Source organism: Podarcis cretensis, assembly GCF_951804945.1.
Source record: "Podarcis cretensis genome assembly, chromosome: 5".
NCBI classification, from domain to species: domain Eukaryota; kingdom Metazoa; phylum Chordata; class Lepidosauria; order Squamata; family Lacertidae; genus Podarcis; species Podarcis cretensis.
The window spans coordinates 70,271,565-70,297,927 of record NC_137174.1 but is presented as its reverse complement, the minus strand read 5'-3'; the positions used below and the strand labels follow the sequence as shown (position 1 = coordinate 70,297,927).

The window sequence follows — 26,363 nt, the reverse complement described above, 5'->3', positions numbered from 1 at the left end:
CTTGAGCGTAACTGGCAGGAAACACTGTTAACCATTTAAGAACAGAATGCCAGGCTGCCCAATAATCCCAGAGGCTGATGTTAGAAATGTCTGATTCCTTCTGGACCTGAAAAGAGGGCTCAAGGAACAGAGAACTACAAACACAGGTAGCATGGACCTAGATGGACCTGGTTCAAGCCTCAGATTCCCTGTCACAACTAACGCACCCCCTTATTCCCCACCCCAGCTTGCAGGGTTGATTGGGGCAGAAGTTGTACGTAAACTGTGCCTGTTTCCAAGTGTTGCTCAGGCACTCTCGCTGAGTGAAAAATATATGCATGTCCATGGCAAATCCTTATTTTGTGAGAACGGAGTCATAAAGGTTAAGTGAATCTCTGGCCTAGCTCGGTACAGTTAGTAGCAAAGTAAGGAAAGGTAGGTATAAACAGGAATCAGGTGGAGATGTGTCTAACTTCATGGGTTGGGTTAACATGGAAGCAAAAAGTGCAACGGCCAGAAGGTCATCAGTTTAAAATCTGTTATATACTTTCCCATCACTAAAGTGAAATAATCCTTAAAAAAAAAACCCCAAGACTGAGAATTTGCTTATACTGTATTTATTGACTGTGCAAAATCGCACAATTTAATAGGCTTCACCAATGCCAAAGCAATTTGTTAGTTGTTTTTAAAATAAATAGAAAATATGTTTTGTAATTAGGAAGAAAGGGTTGCCACCAGGATAGTTTTCATGAAACCTGGCTGAGATGTGTTGTGACTTAGCCAGAATTGATTCTTCAATCTAAGTATTAAGTAATAAGCAATTTTCTGTTGGCATATAATTCAGTATGCTAGCATATGAAAATGAATGACAATACAATTCCTGGGGTTGAGGGTTCCTCTTATAAAAGCGACAGATATGGCTATGTTGTACGATGCATTTTCAAATCATTTGTGATCTTCTTTTTCATCCTTTGAAGGATCCCTGTCATTCTGTTTAATAGCAAAGACATTGAAAAAAGGTAAGGGCAATTGCTGATAGTTAGCTGTGAGCATGCTTCAAATCTTCTGAAACTTTTAGATATGTAGTGTGGTAATATTTATAATTTTCACTATATTGTAACTCTTGCATTGCATTAATAACATACTATGATGCCTGTGGTCTGTGCCCAAACATGTGATGAAGGCTATCTCTCCCCACAACCCAACACACACACACAAATCTATCCACAGGAGAGTCATCTGACTCACAGAATAAAGTGTGTGTCAATTTTGATGGGCACCATTACAGCTCAGAAGTTGCAAGCTTCCCGAGAGGTCACCAGCAGAGGAACTGAAGGCATCACTCAAGAGAAATACTATCTTTCTGAAAGATTTCAAAGCACAGAACCTTTACAGCTGTCACATTGTTTTGGTGTTCCCTTCCAGTAAGCATATCTTTACCAACAATGTGTGCCCATCAATCTGGGTACAATGAACTTGTTTTCATCAGTCTGTAACTTTCAAGTTCCAAGATGGATCCTTTGTGATGTTCAGGTTGTTTTACCCAAACTAAAATATTTGTATCTAAAAGAGGCTCCTCTGCTAGGGAATGTGGGATAATGTGTTTTTGATCACAGAAGAAGTGGTCTTATTTTGCAATGCAATTATCTACATGAAAATACTAGTGATGATGAAAACAAGTGATTAAAGTGATTTAAATATTCAGTTCTTATGAATTCACAGGTGTGAATTTGACTGCAAAATGTAAATAATATTTTACAAATTTGGAACAAGTTCTACAAGGAGATTTATTATGATCCGTGTTCATCAGTTCCCTCATGAGTTTTCAGATCTGTAACAATCCTATTTTACTTTGCAGTGGTAAAACAAAAGTTATGGACATGCAACATATTTGAAAATGGAATTGGGTTTTTTTTCTGAATCCTTTGTACAGTGTTATTGTTGATTGGCTCTCAATGAGCAAAACACATCAGTGTTGGTTTACTGATCACCTGTACCGATGTATAACTGATGTACAGCGGTACCTTGGGTTACAGACGTTTCAGGTTACAAATGCTTCAGGTTATAGACTCCACTAACCCAGAAATAGTACCTCGGGTTAAGAACTTTGCTTCAGGATGAGAACAGAAATCGTGCTCTGGTGGCGTGGCCCCATTAGCTAAAGTGGTACCTCAGGTTAAGAACAGTTTCAGGTTAAGAACAGACCTCCAGAACAAATTAAGTTCTTAACCTGAGGTACCACTGTATTTAGAAAACTGAAATAATCTCTGCCTTTGTAAGCACTCATTGAGTTGCCTCTACAGCAAAGACACTGATGCATTTATGTGAACTTCTGTTGGTAAAAGTCTTGAAGTGTTTCACCCTTAAAGGTAAAGGTACCCCTGCCCGTACGGGCCAGTCTTGACAGACTCTGGGGTTGTGCGCCCATCTCACTTAAGAGGCCAGGGGCCAGCGCTGTCCGGAGACACTTCCGGGTCACGTGGCCAGCGTGACATCGCTGCTCTGGCGAGCCAGAGCCGCACACGGAAACGCCGTTTACCTTCCCGCTGGTAAGCGGTCCCTATTTATCTACTTGCACCCGGAGGTGCTTTCGAACTGCTAGGTTGGCAGGCGCTGGGACCGAGCAGCGGGAGCGCACCCCGCCGCAGGGATTCGAACCGCCGACCTTTCGATCGGCAAGCCCTAGGCGCTGAGGCTTTAACCCACAGCGCCACCTGCGTCCCGTTTCACCCTTAAGCAGGTCTTAATTAAGAAGAATTCTTCACTGACACTGAAAAACTCTCATTTGTAATTTGGCAAATAGCTTGTGTTTTTCCAGGTTGGCCACTTTGAGAACAGATTCTGGACTAGATGTGTCATTAGCCCAATCCAGCAGGATCTTCTTATGTTCTTGGTACATTGTCTACACAATGGTTCCCAAGTGTTACTGTCAAATTGTATTTTGTTTGCCAGAAAGAAAAAAAAGTTGACTAAACCCAATAGCTCTGAGGTCTCCACCCCATTTTCCAAGATAAGATTGCAGTTGCAAAATCTGACTTTGGTTTTGGATCCAGGTTAACTTAGTCACATGTTGGCCCCACTGGAATCAGTGAGATAAGTTAGTCATGATTACCTTTACTGAACCAGATCATTGGGTCCATCTAGCCTGCTAGCTCTTTGACTTCTCAGGTAACCGTCTTTCATGTTGATGGTATTCCTGGAGAGGCTAGAGATTGAACAAGGCTTATTTTATTGTTTGATAAAAGTTACCATTTTATTATTTGATACTAGGTATTAAGTAATAAACATTTTTCTCTACAGTATCTTTACAGCATCTTTACAGTAATGTAAAGATATGATGGATTTATATGAAAACAATTTTTTTGTTATGTGTATTTAATTTTAAAACAAATACAGTCATACCTTGGAAGTCGAACAGAATCCATTCCGGAAGTCCGTTCGACTTTCAAAACATTTGAAAACCAAAGCATGGCTTCTGATTGGCTTCTGAATCGGAAGCCACGCAAGCCCTGTCAGACGTTTGGTTTCCAAAAGAACATTCCAAAACCGGAACAGTTACTTCCGGGTTTTGATCATTTGGGAGCCAAAACGTTTGAGAAGTAGGCTGTTCAACTTACGAAGTTGAATGAATCAAAGTACGACTGTACTTTTCTTTTTTTTAAAAGGAATTATTAAAACCTATCTGCATAGGCTTTTATTAGAGTCATTTGCAAATATGGCTATCCTGCTTTTCACTCCTCCTGTATATCATTTACGAAAAAGTTAAGTATCACTGGACCTAATATAAATCCTTGGGGGACCCCACTTATTACTTCCCTCCATTGCAACAATTTCCACTTGTTTCTATTTTCCATTTCCTGATCTGTCGATAGTTACTAATGCATAAGAGGAGCAATGATATTATCTCACGACTGAACTTCTCTCTGAGCAACAGCCAAACCTGATAGTTGATTAAAAATAAAATTAGTCCAGTAATTCATTGCATTGTTTTGATAACTTCTCAAGCATCTTTTCCAGTGCTATATAAGAGGAAAGAGGGATTGACTTCCATGCAGAGGTGTTAACTGACATATTGTTAATATTTACAATGCTTCTATTGATATGATGTAGGTCTCTGAGAAGAGAAAAATATTTCCCACTAGCCATCCCTAGCCTAGGAAAACTTCCTGTATCCCTAAGTTTGGTAAAAATGTTACTGTGATAAAATGCAAACTAGTCAAAATGGAAAATAGGAACTTTGCAAAATGAAGTTGGTTTGGAAGATTCACGCTGAGTTAAAGTAGATTTGCATTTCCAATTTATTATTTCTACTGCAGTTTTGGAAAGGCGCATGTTTATTTTGAGCTTGACATCTTTGCTCTGCAGGCCCTTCAATTTCCAGAATACTGCATATTTTCTGCAGAACGGTAGTGAGTCTTTCTATAGATTGCTCTAAATTAATTTGACTTTGTTCAGCATTATCTTACAATTGCAGTGACCCTAAGGTGAACTTCCCAGTGTTAATTCACATGCCCATAGTGAGACTCAATGTTTCTAAGACCAGAAAAGATTATGCTAAACTCATGCTAATTATAATTTTCTAATATATTCTGAAAATCACACAGTTACCAAGTAACAAAAGGTCATTTCCAATAAACGATACCTTTCGAAGTAACTGATATATTAAATTGTTTGGGGGTTTTTATATATACTCTAGCTGGATCTTGAAAAGTAGAAATGGGATCTTTGCTAAGGAAATGATCTTTGACACTCATAAGCAGCATATTGAATACAAAATTGTTATTGGCATCCATCTGTCTTGGGAGAAAATGGAGGAGTGTGCCTTTGGGGGTGAAGTCAAACTGTTGGAAGGTTACAAAAGCACCTGCTATGGCTGCAGAGACCAAATAGAGAAGAGACATGTTTTGTTGCAGCTGAGACAGATAAAGATGTCCACTTTGTACACCACGATGTACACCATGGTGCTCCTTCTCTCAGTGTTCCTCCCAGCAGTCATTCCTCCTCTTACGCACCAGAAAGGAATCAGGAACAAACAGTTGTAGTTAAAAACATCAGTCTATGGTCAATGTAAAGTTTTTAAAGAAGAATTTGGCGACCTCTCTCATAACCTTAAAAGTCACATGGAGGTACTATTGTCTACTTCATGGGTAGGCAACCTAAGGCCCGGGGGCCAGATCCCACCCAATCACCTTCTTAATCCGGCCCATGGATGATCTGGGAATCAGCGTGTTTTTACATGAGTAGAATGTGTCCTTTTATTAAAATGCATCTCTGGGTTATTTGTGGAGCCTGCCTGGTGTTTTTATTTAAAATGCATCTCTGAGTTATTTGTGGGGCATAGGAATTTGTTCATTTTTTCCCTTCAAAATATAGTCCAGCCCACCACACGGTCTGAGGGACAGTGGATCAGCCCACGGCTGAGAAAGGTTGCTGACCCCTGGTCTATGGGTTTTTTTAAGGCCCCAAATAGGTGAGCATGCAGGATATGGGAGGAATGAGGTCAACAGGAAGAATTCCTGGCTGCAAAATAAAAGCTACTGGTTGCTTGCAGTGGTAACGGAACACGCCTTTATTTGGTGCTCCCCACCTCACCCTAGGTTCTCCAGAAGTTAAATATTGGAGAGTGGAAGAGCAAGTGCTTCATTTCTAATATCAACATGCTGTATGTCCATGAACACTAAAATACCATGCAGTGCAGAGCCTGCTACTTCATATTTCAGGTGCTTCAGATATATATTTGTGGGAAATTGGGTTGGACTAGCCTATCTTTATCTGAAAGAAGATCAGACAATCTTGGCTTTTACAATGACAGAAAGCACTATATTACAGTCTGCGTAAGATCTAATTTATATATTTTAATTGCTGCTCTTTTTTATCTATCAAGTGCTTGAAGACATGGACTCCTTAGTGGTTTATGCAGATTCATAGAGACTACAGGATACCATACCCTTCCACAGTGGACACAGATGCTGAGTGCCAACAAAATTGTAGCCAAAATGGGACAAGCAAGAAAAAAATAGCAAGGCATCAGCATGTTCATGCAAATCCTGAGGTCCACAGATGCAGATCCCCCCCCCCCGAAAATACCAAGGGGGCATCCCTACCCCAATAAAAAAACCTAATAAGGCCAAAACATGCAAAGTAGCCATGGTATGTGGTCAGTTGGAAAAGCTCTATGGGGAAAATAGGGTGGAGAAAAAGAAGAGCAACGTACAATACCCTCCTTAGAGGGAATGGCTAACTGAACCATTTCAGTAGGAAAGATACACAGCAACATTAGGTTGCAGGACACACACACACACACACACACACACACGTGTGTGTGTGTGTGTGTTATTTTCTACTTCTGTTTCTCATATTTTTCATCTTGCGCTGTTCTCATCAAGTTCAAAGTTGATACAAAATTGCATGGAAGAAAGAGTAGTTCTGTTATCTAAGAATGTGTAATGCAGCATACCTTTCACATTAGCATCTCAAATCCCCAGATTGCGCATGTAATGTAAGAACATTTTAAATAGTCTCAGTGGATCTCTCTCCTGTTTGGAATTTGAGCCACAACTCCTCAGCATGGTGCCAATAATCCTTGTTCAGGTGCTAGCCCCTAGTGTACAAAGTGATGTATTAACTAATAATCTCTGTCACCCAGAAAACAAAATCCATTCATCATATACAACCTTTTTCACCCACCTACCCATCCTTGCCAATAAACACACAAAGCCTAATAACAAAAAGGAACAAGAGCTATCTTGTGCTGCCTCCATCACATAGCAAAACATATTATAAATCAAAATATGGCCACACAGGACTCTCAGAGCAAAATGAATATGGGGCAGAATAGTTTCTTCATTTAACATGAAATGTATGCCTTGTACAGTCAGGTCTGTATGTGAACAAAGGTTGACTCTGTACATTGCATTCAGGCTTCAGTCCTACACACACGTGGCCTGGAAGTAAGCCCCATTTAACTCAGTGATTCTCACTTCAAAGTAGACTTGGACAGAATACACTGCTAGCTTCCAAGATGATAGAGCTTGTGAATATAGACAACCAATCATTTTTTGCTGCAAAAGATAGGCCTGGTTCATTCAGCCTCAAATCTTGTCATGGAAAACAGGTTCTAGCTTAGACTTCTCTCATGTATTAGTGTTCTATAAAAAAGGTAAAGGGTCCCCAGACCATTAGGTCCAGTCGTGACCGACTCGGGGGTTGCGGCACTCATCTCACTTTATTGGCTGAAAGAGCCGGCGTACCGCTTCTGGGTCATGTGGCCAGCATGACTAAGGCGCTTCTGGCAAACCAGAGCAGTGCACGGAAACACTGTTTACCTTCCTGCCAGAGCGGTACCTATTTATCTACTTGCACTTTGACATGCTTTCGAACTGCTAGGTTGGCAGGAGCAGGGACCGAGCCACGGGAGCTCACCCCATTGCAGGGATTCTATAAGCAAGGCTAATTTCCCCCCCTAATCAAGAGCAATCACTTCTTGGAGCTATTGGCTAGAAAGTTGCCAGAGTTTACATGTAGAGGTGCCAGTGAAGTTCTCCTGAGTCAGGTTCAGGGAATAACTTTGAGGGGCTTGTAAAAGCTTGTCTCAGTTGTGAGGTGAGCTTTTCACAATAGCTCAGAAACACATGGTTCACATAAAGAAGGTTCCAGATGGATTTCCAGGCATCTCTGGTTTTCGGGAGGGCCAGAGTTCAGTCGTAGAGTGCATGCTTGGTATGCAAAACACCTAAGTTTGGTTTCTGCAATCTCCAGGTAGGGCTGGAGAAGGCTCCTCTCAGAAACCTTGGAGAGCTGTTTCAAGTTAGTAAAGACCAGGGTTGGTCAACCTGTAGTCCTCCAGATGTTATTGGGCTGCAAGCCCCATTGGCCCCAGCCTTCATGGCCAATGGTGGGGGGGTGATAGGATTTGTAGTCCAAGAACATCTGGAGGGCCACACGTTAGGCACCTCTGGGATTGACAATACCGAACTACGGTAGATGGCTCAGTTGTCTGATTAGCTTCCTAGTACCCAAATCCTTCTCTGACAAATCAATACTAAGAAAAGAGTTGATAGGGACTGAAGGGTTCCAAGCATCAAACTGGGTCAGTAAATGATACAAGTTATTGCCTATTTTTTTCTTAGGTTTTTGTTTGTTTTGTTTTTTCTTCGAGAAATGCAGCCATGGCATATCGTGCATGTCATTTGTTTTTATTTTTTTTTTAGCATGAATAAACCACAGCAGCATAGTCTATTGAGCATATTACAGGTTGTTCCCAGATATTCCAGAGTGTTTGGCTATAAACAAGGGAACTGATTATGACGAAAATACAATAAGCCAGTGCGCAAGGATAGGAGCCAATGTGGACTCATTGTGGCAGCAGCCCACATGTTATTTCTAAACTGTGGTATTAATTGTTACTTGTAGGGTAGAAGCTGTATTTGTATGTCAATGCTGGATTTAATGATGAGGGGATGAAAAAGTGATCAAGGGTTCAAAAGGATCTGAAAGGTTCAGAAACTGTGTGCCTCAACGCATCCAAACATCTGGAATGCATACAGGAGAGAATGGCAATGAGACTTTACTAGTAAAATGTAACCAAACCGTTTAGCTGCCCTGCTCCATATTTCAGACACTTTCATTTTACAATACACAAGAAACCTAGCACTCCCTGTTAGATGATTTACTATTCTAGACAGCTTATATAGAAGAAAAGCAATTGAACATATCTGGCCACACCAACCTCCCATGCCAATAGCAAGGTTTTAAAGTAAAACTCAGCACAGCTGTGCATATACCTGCCTTGTCTTCTTCATGTGTTGTTTTCAGAAAGAACAGCTTTGACCATGTTGACTTACAAAATGATAAATACATCGTTCACCATAGACAATTTAATGTGATTCAAAAAGATACCCATTAAACAGCATCATTAACTTTTTCACCTAATATTTAGAGTCATCCGGGTTGAAAATCTGGGTGAGTTACCAGTAATTATATTTGGAGGACAGATTCAAAAATAAATGTGTCAGGCTAGCATAGACAAAACAGACACCACATAGCAGTCATTTTGTGAACAATGGCTTTCAGGAGGGTTTTGTTGTTGTTGTTGCAAGGATTAGCATGTTCAGCATAGCACTCTGTATGACAAAAATGCTTGGAAAGAGCCATATGACAATATTCACAATTATGTAGATCACATTAAACTTTTGACAATGCTTCCTGACACTGCTTGTTTATTTTGTTTTATTTTTTAGGTTTATTTCAATTTTTGTTCAGATTTTTATTTTTATTTGTAAGCCACCTTCAGTTTGCTTTTATCCTGGGATATAGCTGTCTAAGGGAGATAAATTAAATTCCACAAAGGCAGTGACATAGCAACTCATTCAAATATGACAAAGAAACCCACGTTCTTATTACATATTATCATGACTTCCCAGCATACATGAAGGAGCGTCTCCACCCCCATCGTTCAGCCTGGACACTGAGGTCCAGCTCCAAGGGCCTTCTGGCGGTTTCCTCACTGCAAGAAGTGAGGTTTTAGGCAACCAGGCAGAGGGCCTTCTCGGTAGTGGCACCCGCCCTGTGGAATGCCCTCCCATCAGATGTCAAAGAAATAAACAGCTATCTGACTTTTAGAAGACATCTGAAGGGAAGTTTAGAATACATCTGCTTAGGGAAGTTTTTAATGTTTAATGTTTTATCATGCTTTTAATATTCTGTTGGGAGCCGCCTACAGTGGCAGTATTAGTATTATTAGTATTAGTATTAGCACGTTGGTATAAATATTCTGAAAAGGGACGCAGGTGGCGCTGTGGGTAAAAGCCTCAGTGCCTAGGGCTTGCCGATCGAAAGGTCGGCGGTTCGGATCCCTGCGGCGGGGTGCGCTCCCGTCGTTCGGTCCCAGCGCCTGCTAACCTAGCAGTTCGAAAGCACCCCCGGGTGCAAGTAGATAAATAGGGACCGCTTACAAGCGGGAAGGTAAACGGCGTTTCCGTGTGCGGCTCTGGCTCTGGCTTTGGCTCTGGCCAGAGCAGCGATGTCACGCTGGCCACGTGACCCGGAAGTGTCTCCGGACAGCGCTGGCCCCCGGCCTCTTGAGTGAGATGGGCGCACCAACCCCAGAGTCTGGCAAGACCGGCCCTTACGGGCAGGGGTACCTTTACCTTTACCTTATAAATATTCTGAGGGTGCCTCCTAGCAATAAAAGAAATGAAAAGAGGGTCCAGGTGATGAAGATGTGATGTGGAGGGGCAGACCAGCTAGTGCATCCTCATTCTGCCTTCATCAGGTGAGGCTTTGAACACTTGAAGAACACTATACAAAAAGAGAGGGCAAAGAGGCAGCTTCTGAACCTCTGCCATATGTCCAGGCTCCAATCATATGCCCACCTACGTATATGGGATTAAGCCCCTCTGACTGGGTCTTACTTCCCAGAAGATGTGTCTAGAATTGCACTGTCAATCTCCAAACTATGTTTTGTTGCATGTGAACTGAACAATATAGGGCTTTTAGAAAATGCTGCTAAACGTTGCCCCCTTACCAAAAAAGAAGAAGAAGAGTGGTGTCCTTTTAAAACTAGAAAAGACAATGTGAATTCACAGTATTGTTTAAGTAGCCCCCCTCCCCCCCACTGTCCTTATGATTGAATATGGTTAGGATTGCATAGTCTGCAGGGGCTGGCATCTATGGGAAGAATGAAAATATGGTAACCACAAGGTTCATTAAGTCTTTGATGATTTACTAGCAGAGACTTATGGCAAAAGTGATGCACAAATTCAATGCAAGTACAGTGCTCTTTTGATAAAATAAAAATTACTGAAATAAACTGGCGGGCATCTGACAAAGAACTGAATATATTCTGCAGAAATCAAATATAGACTTTGCCTGATTTATGCATGAACATTATGAACTAATAAATGAAATGCATTATGTTTTACTTTTTGTGCAAGTCAAAATTTTAGATCATAGTATTTTAACTTTTTTTAAGGAATATATATGTGCTCATGAGTCATAATTATAATCTTTTGGATAACCTGCCTCTACCAGAACAATGGTAGGGTGTTTCTATATCAGTTGCAGATCGACAATTGTGCACTTATCCCCCATCTCACACCACACATGTACTTAGCCCTGCTAGTGAAATGCTTACATCCTGCAATTATATACTGAATGCAAATAAATTTTAACAATTACACTCCTTTTGACTGAATGGTCCCCAATGAGACAATAGTATTGTGTTTCCGCATATATGCAGTTTCAAATCTGCTTTATTTCATACTCCATCTTCTATTCCAATCACATATTTATGTATCCTGCAGTTTAAATAATTGTTAAAGTTATCCTTTTTTGCATACTTCTATTTCAGCTTTTCTTTAAAATAGTTTTTTTAAAAAAGCAGAAGTTACATCAGTTGTATGGGAAACTGAGATATATCCAGAACCCCACCCTCCTCTAAATCGCCTTGATGCTTGCAGTTATTGCATAGTAGGGCTAAAGCTTAAAATGGGATTAGAAAAATTAACGGGCAGAAGGTCTTTCAAAGGCTATTAAATGTGATAAGTAAATGCAGCCTCCATCCATGCTCAAGGTAATGTGCCATTTGAGTCTAGATATTGGAACAAATAATTGAGAAGGACAGTTGCCTTCTCTTACTTTGAGTCTCCTTAATCAGCCACTGCCTACCTGGTGAAAGGCCCCATGTTTGATGACCACAGAGTGTGATCTCTCGCCACCAGACCACCAAGCTCTCATTTTCTTTTTCAATTCTTTATAAATATGTTTAGATATATGCAGAATCCCTGACACATGTCCACTTTCTGTGGTTACCTAAGGCTCAAAAGGGAAGCAAGGATTGTGCAGTCGTAAGTCAGGACCAAGGAGAGAGCATACAGAACCTTGGACAGCTCTTTGAAGCTAAGGCAAGAGAAGCTGGTTCACAGAGAGCTGGAGCCGAATTAAACCTTATGTAGGCTGACTGGGATGTGGGTGGCGCTGTGGGTTAAACCACAGAGCCTAGGACTTGCCGATCAGAAGGTCGGTGGTTCGAATCCCCGTGACGGGGTGAGCTCCTATTTCTCGATCCCTGCTCCTGTCAACCTAACAGTTCGAAAGCACATCAAAGTGCAAGTAGATTAATAGGTACCGTTTCAGCGGGAAGGTAAACGGCATTTCCGTGTGCTGCTCTGGTTTGCCAGAAGTGGCTTAGTCATGCTGGCCACATGACCCGGAAGCTGTACACTGGCTCCCTCAGCCAATAAAGCGAGATGAGCGCAGCAACCCCAGAGTCGGTCACGACTGGACCTAATGGTCAGGGGTCCCTTTACCTTTACCTTAGGCTGACTAGATCTGAAGTGGAGGAGTCTCCACTTTCTGAAGGAGATGTTTGTTTAAAGGCCTTCACATTATTTTGTAAAGATTGTCTTCTGTGAGGCTGAGGGACAGATGTACTGTAGGAGACCCATCCTCTGGGTCAGAGGCTGTGCCCTCTGGCTGAGAAGGCCCTAAATAAGGGACTGTTAGTTATCTCCCCTTAACTTCATCTGATATGCATTTCTGATCTTCTTTAGTCCTGGTTTGTTCTGTGTTTGTTTCTTCTGGTTTACCCTTGTTGCTCCTTGGACTGGACTCCCAGTTCCCATCTGTAGGCACACTCCAAACTGCTATCCTGATAAAATGACAGCTGTCATATATTATCATCTATTATGCACTTTCCAATTACCTTTTCCCACTTTATATGCTAGTGGCAGAATGTAGTGCACATCAGGTGATTTTGACACATCAAGGTTGAATCTTATGGTTCCGATTTCTGAAGTAAGACCCTACAAAACCCATTCCAGCAGTGCATTGCTAGCTGAAATGATAGTACTTCACTCGTTCACAGCTATCAGCCTCCCATTTGGCATGAGCTTCTCCTGTTCATTTTCTTTCTTGTTTCTTCTTTGGCCAACAAAGCTCAGCTTGTAATCCTGTCAGCAATCACTGAATGATTGGCAAAACATTCTTCACCAAAGCCAATTCCCTGGTTCACCCTTCAGTTATTTCATATTTTAGCTCATCAGTGGTTAGGAAAGCATTTTTACACTGCCGGGATCTGGACTTTATTCATGCACATTGCTTCCAGCATCAAGCTGGATAGGCCGATAATTCCAAAGCTAAGGCCCTGCTCGCCAGCACTATAAATTTTATCACGCTGCAGCAAAATGCTATGATGCATGTCAAGCTCTTTTAACTTTACTCTGCAAAACTAACAGTAGAAATCCTGGCAAAGCTTCCACTGTTTGGCATTTGGTTTAAGTTCATCCTGGGTATCAAGATCTACTTAACAGACAGAGACCACTGCTGGGTCTAGAGCACAGAGACATCCTTCTTCAGGGAATTAAGCTAAATAGCTGTGAGACTGAAACCCAGACAACCATTTGTTCAGGTGGTGGCTGTTTCTCTCGAGCCAATGGGCAGAACCTTCTCTTCACCATGGCTTGTAAGAGCACATTACAGACAGATACAGATGAAAGGAAAGTGTGACATCTGCTCAGTCCTAGGGGAAAAACAGCTGTGGCAGGAGAATGTAGAGCGGGGAAGCAATTGGAAAGCCTGTTTCTGTCCCAGAGTACCATATTCTTAATTCTCTCTCTCTCTCTCTCTCCACACACCCCCACACACAACAGCCCCCTTTCCCACATGAGATTACATATTTATATTTTCAAGAAAGTATGCTTTTGAAAACATGCAGGTGGGAAAAAGTGGCAGGGGGTTCACACAGAATATTTGAAAAGAGGTTTGCACCCTATCATCTGTGGTTGATTCTTCTCTCAAAATCCCCTCCTAACATCCCTCACCTAGAAAAACAGATATTGCTCTTAGAGAAAGCACAATTTTCATTGCAGACCTGTTTATGTGTTCGTTGGGTCTGCCCCCCTTTTTGCTCCAGTAGGCATATTCAGAGTTTTGAGAAAATTCCAGTGACACCTGTCATAAAATGGCTGCCACGGGAGCATGTAGCGGAAGCTGAGCAGGAAGAGCAAACAGTCTCATATGCATTGTGGCTTTTGCAGGGAATAGTTACTAAGATACTTTTTGGATGACATAGGAACTATGTTGGTGCCCATGCTCACCACACCAGTGACTCCATGTCTAAGCTATAGGTAGGCCCTAGAAAGATCTAGAAATATGGTCGAATCTGAAGCTTTCCTTGTTAGGCCGAATCGCAGTGATCAAAATGAATGTATTGCCTAGAATGTTATTCTTGTTTCAGACATTACAAATTGTGGATAAACTAGATTGTTTCAAGAAGTGGCAGAAAGATATATCTAAATTTATCTGGCAGGGCAAAAAGCCCAGAATAAAATTTAAGATACTTACTGATGCAAAAGAAAGAGGGGGGTTTGCCCTGCCGGATTTAAGACTGTACTATGAATCGGCAGCTTTCTGCTGGTTGAAAGATTGGCTACTTCTTGAGAATGCAGACATTCTGGACTTGGAAGGATTTGATAATAGGTTTGGCTGGCATGCATATTTATGGTATGACAAGGTTAAAGTTCACAAGGGTTTTAAAAACCATATTGTTGAGAAAATAAAGTCCATGGTACGAGATTGGCTCCATTACTACCAAATAATGGAAACCTTCAAACAAGACAGGAAAATTGGCTTCCAGGTGGAGAAATCGAAATTGGAAACAGAATTGTTAGAACCCAATACTAAGAATGTATCAAGAATGTATAATCTGTTGCTGAAGTGGAATACAATAGATGAGACAGTTAAATCAGCCATGATTAAATGGGCACAAGATATTGGTCATGACATTATGTTTGCTGACTGGGAACAGTTATGGACCACCGGTATTAAATTCACGGCATGTTATGCCTTAAGAGAAAATATTATGAAAATGATTTATAGGTGGTACATGACCCCAGTCAAGCTTGCGAAGATTTATCATCTGCCCAATAATAAATGCTGGAAATGTAATGAGACTGAAGGTACCTTCTTTCACCTTTGGTGGACCTGCCCAAAGATTAAAGCCTTTTGGGAAATGATCTATAATGAAATTAAGAAGGTACTTAAATGTATCTTTCACAAGAAACCAGAAGCATTTCTCTTGGGCATGGTCGGCCAACTGGTGTCAAGGAAGGATAGGACTTTTTTTATGTACGCCACTACAGCAGCAAGGATCCTTCTAGCAAAGTATTGGAAGACACAAGAACTTCCCACACTGGAAGAATGGCAGACGAAAGTGATTGACTTTATGGGACTGGCAGAAATGACTGGCAGAATCCGTGACCAAGAGAAAGAGATGGTGGAGGAAGACTGGAAGAAGTTCAAAGCTTATCTTAAGAACTGTCACAATATTGAGTGCTAAAATGTCAAGGGAAAGGAAGATACAGAATTGCAGCGGAAACTGTTTGTTGAAATAAGATGAAATTGAGAAAGATAATAAGTTTTAATTAATTGGAGTAAAGGGTTGCTGAAAAATTGTAAAATAAGGATGCAAAACGGGTGAGGTATGGGGAAGTCCGAGAAAGAAGGCTTATGAAAATGAGGTTATGAAATTATATCTGTGTGTTTGTTTTTGTTTGTTGATGTGTGTATGTTGTTTTGTCTTAAAATTGGAAAATTAATAAAAATTATATATATTTATAAAAATAAGCTATAGGTAGGCCCTAATACAGGGTGTGGGAGGACCATCAAGCAATAGTAAGGACCCCTAACCATTAGGTCCAGTCGTGACCGACTCTGGGGTTGCAGCGCCCATCTCGCTTTATTGGCCAAGGTTGCCGGTGTACAGCTTCCGGGTCATGTGCCCAGCATGACTAAGCCGCTTCTGGCAAACCAGAGCAGCGCATGGAAATGCAGTTTACCTTCCCGCCGGAGCAGTGCCTATTTATGTACTTGCACTTTGACGTGCTTTCAAACTGCTAGGTTGGCAGGAGCAGGGACCGAGCAACAGGAGATCACCCCATCACGGGGATTCAAACCGCCAACCTTCTGATTGGCAAGTCCTAGGCTCTGTGGTTTAATCCACAGCGCCACCCGTGTCCCTATCAAGCAATAGTAGCTGATTGCAAAACAAATAGAAAGTGGTGTGGCCAATGCAATATGAGTGAACAGAAGCAGAGCCAGCCAGCCTATGATGTGGGCTGAAGCAGCTGCCTCAGGAAGTCGAATCCTTGGGGGGGGGGGTGCCCCACCTGCCCCTGTCACCACTGGGCTCTAGCAAGATCTCAGAGAACTCTAGGAAGCATTCCATGAGATCTCACTGGAATCCACCATGTGACCCTAGTAGGCAAGGCTTCGGTGGGGCAAGGGGTCTGAGTATCAGGGAAATTATCTATGCCAGAAATATCATGCAAGGCAGATAGTCAGGAAGTGTGCTAAAGAGTGTCAAGGAAGGAAGACTGTGAGAGGTAATAGGGTAGGGAGAGTTCATTATAGATATCCCCTGTTTAAGAGTGTAAACAATCCAAAACGCCCCCTCACCTTGAATCTAGTTGGATTAATAGTTATCTGTGCAAGTGAGGCATAATAGCGGCAGCTGTTGCCATTTATAATATCATGAGGCTAGTCTCTCCTCCCCCCACCCCAGCACTGACTACCTGCAAACAGCAGAAAGACAATAGCCATTCATCATTTCAAAACGAGACATTTTGGAGTGGTCTAGTAAGTAGTACACCGAGTTTTCGACTGCTGGGTTCTGCTTCTATACAGAGGGGAATTCCTCACTATGTTTTTCACCAGATCATATTGATTGCTGAGTGTAGCAGATATTCAACTGTACAATAAATATTTTCCTTTCTTTTCCTTTCTTTTGTTTTTTACACAGGTAACTTAATGTAATAAACAACTTCTTCTTCTTCTTCTTCTTCTTCTTCTTCTTCTTCTTCTTCTTCTTCTTCTTCTTCTTCTTCCATATTGGACTGATTTTGTAAGCCTCCAAAGACAGCTTCCTAAAATACCTTGGTTAACTCACAAGTAATGTCGAACCAAAATTCCTCCCTAGGAGACCTTCTGCTAAAATTTGGAAGGGGGAAAGGAAAGGAGGAGAGATAGCAATTTGAGGGAATGGGAGTGGGACAACAAAATATGCCAAAAGATTCTCTGCCACTTATGGTGGTGACCAAGACCAGGCTGCAGAATCAGATCCTTATGAAGAGTGAGGATTCATCAAGTGGCAGTCTATAGGAAACACTATTTTACACTATTGTATTCCTGGATGATATTTTTAAAGTGTAAAAGTGTTATTGTAAAAGCTACTCAGTCTCTGGAGTATCCAGGTTGGTACTATATGTCTAGCTATGCTTATCTGGGCTAAGCAAAATGTATAGGGCAAGGGAGTGCTGCCATAGATTGTCACTTATGCTTGATTAACCTTTAACCATTATCTATCTCACATGAATGGAATCCTTTTTATGTCACTCGCTAATACCAGTGGAACTATTTTGCTCAAAATTTGACTGATGTAGCTGCCAGTTTCCTTAAATGAAAGGATTATACTGCTTAATCTTCCTTTTAAGATAATTTGTGGCAGATAGTTATGAAAGTAATGGGTCTTAAAAGTATTTCTGAAGAGGCCTAGGCTACTGTTTTAGGCATCCTTTCCCTACCTTGAACAAAGTATTTACACGAGCGGAACTGAAAACACCACAGAATATGAAAGGAAGTTCTGATTTGTGTGTACACAGAAGAGCTAAATACTAGAATTTAATTATGCAGGTGGTGTTTCATTGTTTAAGCTCTTTTATATTTTGCTCTTAATGCTGTCTGATAGATCAAAGCTTTCTTTTTTTAAAAAAAAAAAGAGTTGCAGGGCTGTCTACAATTTATCTTCCAGCAAACGTCTGACCTTGTATTTCATTAGCAAAAAGCACCAAGAAGTCTCTTGCTGTCTTGTCCAGATACATTAGTGAATCTTACGCTTATCCACAGGCCAGCAAACATTCATTTATTTGTAAATGAGCAAATAACGATTGTGTATCATGCTCTTCAGTAGAAATATAATATAATATATATATACTAAAAACAGTTAAAAGAATAAAACACAATCAAAATGAAGTTGCAAAAGCAGAAGTTATAGTTCTCAGCAAACTAAAACTAAAGTGGTGGAGAGAATATCTCAACTTTCATGGGACCATTTCTCTTATGCCCCGAAAGGGAAGTATATTAATTGGATTTCAGCAGGTGCATTCTAAGAATTATTGGGGGGGGGGGGACTCACCTTATTCTGGCATGTCAGTGAGGTGATAATGAGACTTTCAAGTGTGTGTGTGTGTCAAATTATCATAAAGAATTAGCAAAGTACTGAAAAAGAGGCTGGATACCTCTTTTATTTTCTTCAGAGGAGTTCCTGCTTCAACATTAGTAGTACACTACTTTTCAAGATCTGATGGCTGGTTGTTGTTGTTTTTTTGTTCAATGCATTAAGGTTGGGTTTGTTTGTTTTTAGCAGACTTGCTAAAAACAGGGTAGACCAGAATCCCTTAGCTGTCATCCACAATCAATTGCCAACTTAATGGGACAAACACTCTTTCTCTGATAGACTTTTTTCAGCTTCCAGGGAACCCTTCTTTCTGGTCAAGACTTGAGGATACCCCCCAGAAACATGATGCATATGTCTCCTCTAACGTCTTCCTGCTTCCTGGGGCCAACTTCTTGCTGCTGTAACTCTGGCCACTGGAGTTTTCCTCTTTTTGTGATCTCTTGGAGCTTTTGCATTCAGTGACTCCCTCTCTTCCATCTCTCTGTGTACTGCTCTTTACTGTGCTGGCTGATCATCAGACCACACATTGACCACATTGTGGACAACTGCCCTTTATATAATACATTTTTGTACAAGACCCTCTGACCAATGACTTTTAATTACTTATCTCTCTGCACATCCATTTCTATGGAGAAAACTGGCCTACCAAATCCTGAGCTTTTGAAGCCTTCTGCCAAGTATAAAAGCTGGCAAGCTTTTAAGTGTTAACCACTGGGGCCTGTAGCAGCTTTCTTTGTAACTGTAGGAGCTGACAGCAGGATGTATAAGAAATAACAGTCAGACTTCAGCTAGCACTGACCTTTTCATCACTTATTCTTACCCAGGTGTAAACACAACAGTATTATTATACTCATAAACATTCTTATTTTTTTCTATATATAGAACATCTTAAAAATATCAGACTTTTTCTGATTCTCCACAGAATGCATGGAGGACAACTTCTAAAAGAATCTCATGGGCTGCAAGGCATAATGATTGGTCTCATCACTTATCACAGCTGGCTACTCCCAGAAAGAATCACCAATCTCAGGAATGGAAAAAGGAAAAGGAAAAGGAAAAGGGAAAAAAAAAAACTTGACCAAAAGCAGTGGTCAATCAGGTCACAAACAGGCAGAAACAGCATGAGTAAAAATCTGTGGAAATAGTTTAGCTGCCCTGACAGAACTATTTGTGCACTCATAATTAAATCTGGCAGCTTAATGAGAGAAACAAATTATTATTTAGTTCACAGAGAAGGTTATTTTGTTGTATGATTTTTTTTTAAAAAAGTGAATTGTCCTTTGGTAGTTGCACATCACAAACCTTCCCTGGTCCCTCACTTAAAACGGCTCCTTTAAATTCTTTTCAACCCATATTCTTTAAATCCTACTTTTGCAGTAAAAACAAAATGAGAAAGCAGAGCAAGACAGAGCAACAAGAATGCAGAATACTTAAAAGGGCAGCTTCCCAAAGGCTTTGAAAAGTTGAAAAACTCTGCCTAAGCCATAGCCAGGTTTGTTTGTATTTGCTAATATTATACAGTATGCACTTTCATGAAGTTTAACAGCGGGAAATGCTTCTTGTTTTTAATAGATGACACACCTGTATTCCAGACTGCCAAGAAAAAAGGACATTCCAGTCTGAAAGTTATTTTTCATGTGAATCACATATTTGCTTTGAAAGTGCAGACACCTGCTGATCAAGATTCGAGAACACATGTTCACCCCCACATATAGGGGCATATATCCTTCTCACATGAGCACCATGATCTTTTCTGCTGTTGTTGTTGTCAGTTGTTTTATCACGCGATCCAACTTTTATTCATCTAAGCACATGGTGGTTCGGTAAGCATTACTTTGAAGTTTCGATACAGATGTTTTAGAGCTGAGTCAGATCCTGATCTACAAATGGAACCTTTCTTGGCAATGATGTATAGGGCACTCTGTCAGCTCTATCTGGGGTAGGCCAGGAAAGGTATGTTCCAGTTCTGGATTGCTCCAGACTGCATTCACACACGGGGTTTATTGTGCTAGTTTTACTGATGGAAGTGCTTCTGTCCAGATCTAACATTCCTTTTACATGGCAGTACCTGTTGCCTTATGGAGCTGCGGCTTTTTGATGGCCATACCACAATGTCTTGCCTTCCTGTTCAGGGTGCAGGGCTGGCAGGGTGGTGTGAGTGTGCCCTTTGGGTGCATGCCTGTTGCACCCACCTAGGGCACCAACCCAGGGTGTGCCCACAACAGCCATGCATGCTACGTCACAGGCTGAGGGTCATGAATTGGAAAGTGCTATTGTCATCAAGTGCCTTTAAATACAGATAGGGGACCTTTGGCCCTGAAGATGTTGTTGATTTCCATCTCCCCTCAGTTTGAGACATTATAGCCAATGTTAAGGGATGGTGTGGCAACATCTGGTCCATCAACATCTGGAAGGCCAGAATCATAGCTGTCAACGTTTCCCTTTTTTTAAGGGAAATTCCCGTATTCCGAATAGGATTCCTCACAAGAAAAGAGAAAAGTTGACAGCTATGGCCAGAATGTCCATACTTTAAAGCAAAGGTACAAAATCTGTCATTTTCTTAGCCTGAGGAAGCTTGATCCATCATAAGGAATGTAGATATTGAGGGCTAAATTAGGTCCTTGAAATGTCATCCACTTAAACAGATTAACAGCACTGTTTTCTCTCTTAATAGTCCTTTCTAAGAAGCAGATACAGGAGATAATCAAGTACCGGGATGGGGTGGGGGTTGTGGACTGGTCTCAGGTTATGCAGGCCTGACCTAGATGTAACTTCAAATAGGGTTGCGCATCTTTTCAACTGCTCTAAGCGGTGAAATGTCTTTTTTTTTTATTTGGTCCCCCCGTAATAGTAGTTTCTGCATATGACAAAAGCAAATAACCAAGTGCTCTTTGGGGGGTTAACTGAAGTCCTTCAGTTGGGTGGTGGGGGTTAAAATGGTGTTGTAAGATGAATGAATGTGTTTCCATCACTTTTCTTATTTTATCTTCTGGTAGTAAAGAAATTTAGTCTGTAAAATTTTGTTAGTGTCATAATATATATTGAGAGACTGCATAAAGTGGCATGCTCCTTGTATAAATGAATAGGATACATTTTGAATCAATATCTGAATATCACATAAATCTTGCACCAGATTTTCCTCCCTCTGCATTGTTCTATCAGATGACCCTTCTATGTGCATACAATGAGCAAATGACTTAAAGACAACAACAATCTGTGTACTCTCTGTCCACACACTGAAGTTTGCAACAGGGGGTCATGCATAAGGATGTATGCAGTGCCACAAGTCCACAGGATTAGAAAAATCATGTTTTCCACTTGTGCAAAGTCCTGCCACTGCACACACAACACACACTGTGTGAACTTTCTCCACTCTTATGTTCAGTTCTCCAGAGTTCTCCATCCGTTTCTGCATTGTTCTTTTCAAATAAAGTCCTTACAAAAAAATTATCAGCATTTTAATGTGCATTCCTTTTAACACAGAAAAATTTGCAAGCCGTTTCACTTAATATAATGCATTTTTCTTCTGTCATACTAATATGTGAATTTTCATGCATATTTCCCTAATATGTTTTTGGGTGGGGTGCAGTGTAAATTTTGAAGGAACACTGCATTTCAGTCTCTATATTGTTTTAGCAAACTCCAATTTGGTAGATTCACATTAAATTTACAGTAACTGCAATTATTTTCCTTCCCTAGACATGGATAGCAGAAAGTGAAGCACATTCTTTGCAAATACGAAGAGAAGCCCCAATACTTTGTCGGAACTGGAGTTTGCTCTTGTTTTAGGTGGGTGGGTGTGGTGTTTGCCCATTCCTTGTGATTTTGTTTGTACAGGGGGGTGGAAATGCTTAATGTAGATTGACCAATGGGAAAACTCAGAGGTGGAGCCTACCTGGTTTTGAGGCTCAGCCCAGGGGTTTTACTATTGGAGATAGAGGAGTCAGAGTCAGACAGAGCCAGTAAGACGAACATAGTGGTTGTGACAGCTAGAGTGAGAGACAGGGATAGAACTGAGAGAGAAGAGTGTGACAGTGTGAGATAGTGCCACATCTAGTTAAGGGCGTGCATTTGAGAAACCGTTCTGAATATATTTAAAACTTGGTTGTTCTTCAATAAATTTTCATCTTCGTTGTTGACTTTACAACCTGACTGAGACTCAGTATTTCACCAGAAGAAACCTGGTTGGTGGCAGCGGAAGAATAAAGCAGTGGTGTACAGGTCAATAGTCTGTGAAACGACCGGGAGCTCTGTATGAACGCCACAGTGGGAATCAATGTCTATTTTGTCAAAATCATTTTCTATCAACAAAATACTTGAGAGCTGATTATTTTCCTTTTACTCAACATTAACAACAAGGTCAAAATAGCTATGATCATATCAGGGCCATTCTACGAGGGTTCCATAGCCGGAGTCAGAGCTGCCAATACGGACAGTATCTGTGCAGCGATGTATGTACTGCTCTCCAAATCCAACAAGGGGTAACATTCATGCAACATTGTTTTGCCTGCAGAGATGGATACAAAAGGGATATCTCCAATAAAGCCTAGTTCTGGGCATGGAGCATCCTTGTTGGTCACGGCACAAGTAACTCTCTTGCACTCCAAATATAGGCATAACCAGTCAGCTTCCTCATCTCAAAGGTTTCAAGGTGGAATCCCTGAAGGCCACATACCAGTGCTTCAATATAAACATATTGACATGTGTTTGTTTTATACATTTTCTACTTCAGCAAGCCTGGTATCCTTAAACTCCCTGGAAATGTGCAGCAGAAGACAAAGTCTAGATGTAATTGGTCTATTAGGCAGGGAAATATATGCAGTGACATATTCATGGAATTGGATTGATTCAATTTGCATGTTTGTTGAAAAGGACTTATCCTAGTTCGGGTAAACAGAATAAGATTAAGTTTGATCTCTAGCCTCTTATTCAAACCAATTTACACAGTTCAGTGACAACACACAAAGAAAAAAATATGTGTGTGCTAAGAAACTGTGATTTTGTAGGATATTGCGCTTGCTGTAAACACAAGTTTACAGTACACCAAGCTGCACACCTATTGGCCACATCTTCAACCTCATCTCTTCATCTGATTTGCAACTATGATGTGGCCTTCTGACTAACAGGATTTCCATTTTAATAAGGTCATGCTGTACTTGTTAACAGAATCACTAAAGGAAGAATTACTGTATCTAACTAAGAAATTGGGAAAGGCGACATTTAATATTATAATGCAATGTTTAACCTCAAACAAATATTACAAGAAATTATTATCCATATATATCAGAAGCAAATTCTTAGGTAGATAAGACTCTATCTATCTGTGTATCTATATATCATCTATCAATCTATCTATCATCTTTCTATCCAAACTCTGTAATAATCTGTTATTCACTCTCCCTGTCAAAGTTATTATGCCACTTTGAAAGAGAAGCATTTTTTTTTGCTACATCTCAGTGTCACATGTTTTGTATTTTAATCAGCTGAAGTCATACAAACCCTAGTTCAATATACATATGCACACATATTTAGAAGATAGTGAATATTACAAGCAGCATCCATGTATGTTTAGCTGTGTATAGGCTATTTTCCATTTTCAAACAGGGGGATCCAAGAAACAAGGGACCATTTAAATGGTGCTAAATTACATTTTCAAACTTAAAGTGTAATCTGCGCACAGCTAAACAAGCAACATACAAGCAAATCCAGGGTGTACAACTGAAGTGGGTTGACCATAATTCTGGAGATTCAGCAGTCCCAACTCAGAGAAGGCTTCTCTCTTTGGATCTGATTCTTGAGAAAAGTTGTCCACAGCTCTGACCTGCTTTTGGATGCAAGCGTCATAACCCACCAGATACATTTTAGAAGAGAGGGTGAGCAACAAGAGCACGTTAAAGAAATGTCCCCCAGAAACCAAAGGAATCTTGTTATTACAAATTTGGAGAAACCGATGTATGTCCTTGAAAGTGAAAGCCATGGTAGGTAGATGTATCCACAAGCACCAGAACTAGATTGACATTTAATATGCCTATACCTTATTGTTTGTTATTTTAAAATCCTTTTTCATTCCCACAAACCTGGATTATATATGCTACAAACACCAAACAGATTAATATTTCTGCCTTCTCATGATTACTGGATGAGCAGCTTCTGCCTAAGGGAAGCTTTATGAAAGGCATTTGTGAAAACAAAATTATTGCTTAATTATGTATCAAAGCCCACTATTATTTACAGTGATATAAAGACACTGTTAAGGCTACTACGGATGAGAGGAATTCCTTTTCGGCTACTGGGCTTCAAAGCTCAAGCAGCAGAGGGCTTTTGTGGCCAAACCAAGAATGGGATTCTGGCGTGACTTCAGTCATGCAGCATGCTCATGCATGCTATGATTGAGTGGGGCTTGCAAGGCTAGACTGAAGACCACTCTGCTCCACCACTTGCCTCTTTCATTCTCCACCCACTCACCCTCCCTGAGCGCAGTACAGATTTCACTGGCTGCCTTATGGAGTTGAGCAGGTTATTTTTGCCAATTGGCTCACTTGTTGACTGATCCTTATGGGGTTTTTTTTTTGCCTACTCTGTACTGCTTCTCTTATTGTGCTAATTTGGCTTGTTTAAATAGGTTAATGTGCTGCTTTGTGAATTGGATTGCTTGGAATTTTCCTAGTTTCCTAGTTTAGTTGGTCACATTTGACAGGTATCTGTGGGAATTCCTCTTCCCGGGGAGGTTCGACTGTCACCTTCACTATATACCTTTAGGTGCCAGTCAGACTGACATCTGATATCCTTTTAAAATGTGTTGGGGAGGGGGGATTATTGGCTTGTTTTTGTTCTTATTATGTATTTTGTGTTTTTATATTGTGATTTTATGTTGTGAACGACCCTGAGACTTGTGGGTATAGGGTGGTATACTTATTATTATTATTGTTATTATTATTATTATTCCACAGGGTAGGGAGTGGTGAGCACCCTTAGGCACCTTTAAGATGAAAGGTGAGAAACAAAATGTGCCTGCCTGATCTGTGGGGCTTATTGTCTAAGTAAGGCTCATCATTGGTGTTATCTTGTAACACTCACCTGGATTTGTGGGGCACCAACATGGGGTGGGTAAGGCAAGGGTGGAGGAAGTGGGTGCGGTGGGTGCAGTCTACCCGGGTGTCACCACTGAGGGGGGGTGACAAAATGCCAGGCAGCACTCACCACAGGGCCTTCAGCCTCCTGGGAGAGACGTGATGGCTTGGGCGAGTGCAGGCTCCGCACTGCCCCAAATGGTCCGCCCGCTGCCTCCCCCCCAGCTGTAGGGCAGCTGAGTGGGAGGAGGCAGGCCCTGTGGTGTGCCCCACCCCTATGGGCGCACCACCCCAGGCACCCAAGCGGCTTTCTCCGCCACTAGGGTGAGGAAGGCCTCCCTACCCACCCTTGGATAACTACTTGTTTCCCACAAGGCCACACTGCTGATAGTAAATAAACAGCGGCCATGTTTTCCAAAATCGCTTTTGTGCCACCTCTCTCTTCATTTCATGCTTACAGTCACAATTATTCTGCTTTCCATGTGCTTTTTGTCATTTAAACTGATACAGCTTTATATATGAACTCTGTACTTTAACAGAGGATTCTCTCCTCCTCCACTCCCCCCAGTGATTTTTTTATATAAAGTTTCTTCTAATTGCAGTGTGACAGAAAGGCTGGTATCTTAGACAAACTGCCATGAGGCATGATCTGCAAATGGATGGTTAAGTGACATGCTTACTGTGCTCACAGACAGGAAACATAGTGAATTCACAAATGCATTAAAAGTACAGTAGAAAGAAACCCAGCAGGATCTTACAGAATCCCATAAACATCCCCACAGGGCTCTCACAATATTTTGCAAAGGGCACTGAGCCAAAAAGACAAAAAGGCCCTTCAGAACATAACAATGAGGAAATGATGAGATCTTAAATTGATGGTTTCAGCGTATCTTTGTGCCTTCTAAACTTAGCCTGGAACAGTTTGAAATTGTGCAAAAATGTCAAAATCTGCTATTTTCACACGACCCTCCATTACAGCTATTGTGGGTGAATGATAATAGGTTTACCAGTATTGGGGTGGGTTTTTTAAAAAAACAAATATTTTAACATTTAATTTAAGAACATCTAAATGTAGAGTTCAG

The 26,363-nt window shown here is 41.0% G+C and overlaps 1 long non-coding RNA gene across 1 annotated transcript; it reads left to right on the top strand.

Moving 5' to 3' along the window:
* The first annotated feature begins 5 nt into the window (after positions 1-5).
* On the top strand, positions 6-19,270 carry LOC307216089. The gene is made up of 3 exons (XR_013838903.1): positions 6-146; positions 957-998; positions 19,134-19,270. It is a non-coding gene; the product is annotated as an uncharacterized lncRNA (long non-coding RNA).
* Positions 19,271-26,363: the final 7,093 nt, after the last annotated feature.